The sequence below is a fragment of the Electrophorus electricus genome, chromosome 7 (genome assembly GCF_041902795.1).
Source record: "Electrophorus electricus isolate QZ-2024a chromosome 7, ASM4190279v1, whole genome shotgun sequence".
NCBI lineage: Eukaryota > Metazoa > Chordata > Actinopteri > Gymnotiformes > Gymnotidae > Electrophorus > Electrophorus electricus.
In genome coordinates, this window is record NC_137503.1 from 9940001 (window position 1) to 9941798 (window position 1798).

At 46.6% G+C, this 1798-nt stretch overlaps 1 protein-coding gene across 2 annotated transcripts in view; it reads right to left on the minus strand.

Annotated features, from left to right (window-relative positions):
* Window positions 1-74, minus strand: part of quob (quattro b) — a 27890-nt gene extending 27816 nt beyond the window's left edge. Inside the window, exon 1 of one of the 2 annotated variants that reach the window (XM_081717901.1) lies at window positions 1-64. This exon is cut by the window's left edge and continues 313 nt beyond it. The gene's annotated coding sequence lies outside the window, so the exon portion shown is untranslated. The other variant, XM_081717902.1, reaches the window with a different exon arrangement.
* Between the last annotated feature and the right edge of the window lie 1724 nt (window positions 75-1798).

Below are 1798 nucleotides of genomic sequence, written 5' to 3' on the forward strand. Positions count from 1 at the left end.
TTCAAGGAGGGAGAGGGGGAGAGAGAGAGAGGGAGGGGGAGGAGAAAAGCTTTCTCTCAGAGGAAATCCCCGTTAAGTCTTTTCATACTTTTCTTCAGTGGCAGTTCAGTTCTGGACCTTGTCTCCTTTTCTCTCTCTCACTCTTGCACAGCCACCCACTCTCCCTCCCCTCAGTAACTCACACACAACACACACTCAGGCATAACACAGACAGAGCTAAGCACACACACCCACACACATGTATGCACACACGCATGCTTCGTTCAAGGACAATGAGGCCAATAAGGCTCTCTAAAGTTTTTCCATTTCCTCTATTTGGCTTCTATTTTGTCACTTTTAAACATCTCATTTTAAACATCAGAGAGAGAGGAGGTCAGACAGAGAGGCAGAGAGAGAGAACACGAGACAGAGAGAGTGAGACAGACAACTAGACAGAGATAAAGAAGGAAAACGGAATCACGGAGAAATAGAGAGAGAAACGGAGAGGGAACGAGACAGCAGACTACTTGGAATGTATGGTTACACCCTTCTTTCACCCTCCATGCACACACGCACACACACAAACCCATACTCACACACACATGCACACAAAAGGGCTTGTGTGAGAGCAAAGGGCCTGTGCATATTATTTAAGCGCTTTCCTGACAATTTCATGAGAAGAGTGAGCGCAGAATAACACAGAAGAATCCTTCAGCAAAGCTGTTTAAGGAGTGAGGAATGCTCGTGGCCTACATTCCGGTGAGGAGCTTTCCTACACAGCACTCTGTTGCTGCTGGCTTTGCTCACACACTTTCCTTTGTTCCCACTTCCCATTGCTCTCGTTTTCTCCCACCCTTTCTCTTCATTTCTCTTCATCTCTCTCACTCTCTCTCTCTCTCCCCCCTTTTCTCTATATCTCGCTTCATCTCTCTCTCTCTCTCTCTCTCTCTCTCTCTCTCTCTCTCACACACACACACACACTCACTATGAACAGCAGGATGTGACAGATGTGTGTCTCCAGGTGTGTGTCAGATTGACAGATGCTTTGGCCCAAGATTGAACAAAGAAGCAGCACTCAACCTCTGTTAGCGCTCTCTCTCTCTCTCTCTCTCTCTCTCTCTCTCTCTCTCTCTCTCTCTCTCTCTCGCCAATTTCTTTTAAAGGACAACAATCCTTAGAGGCTATAAAAAATAGGTTGCTTATATAAGTCTTCTAGAAGATCATACATTGTGCTCCTTACTTAAACAGTGTAAACACCTTTCTGCTATTTTTTCATCTGAGGCTTCGGAGCCATATGATTTCTGTTCAAACCCACTGAGAGCAAAAGAACTTAAAAAGGAATCCAAGACAGCAGGACGAAGGTCTGCAAGTGGCTCAGAGGGAGAGAGAGGGAGAGAAAGGGGGAGACAGAGAGTGAGAAAGAGAGAGACGGGGAAAGAGAGAGGGGGGAGCCAGCGAGGGAGAGAGAAACAGAGAGAGAGGGAAAGAAAGAGGGGTCAGTGTTTTTATTTCAGTATGCCTCTGATGTCCAGAAATTTTAAAAAAGCTGGTCTGGAGACGATGTCAGATCAAAGAGGCATGATGCAACTGACATGCACTCTAAAACCCTATCTCATTTAAACCAGATGTGTGTGAGAGAGAGAGAGAGAGAGAGAGAGAGAGAGAGAGAGAGAGAGAGAGAGAGAGAGAGAGAGAGAACAGCAAAGCCATAAGACCCAGACCGAATCAAGGCGAGATAATGGCTACAGGGAGAACAGGCCCTAATGAGAGCTCTCAGTAGGCCAGCAGGAGAGGATGGGAGCAGACAGGTCAGTGAGTA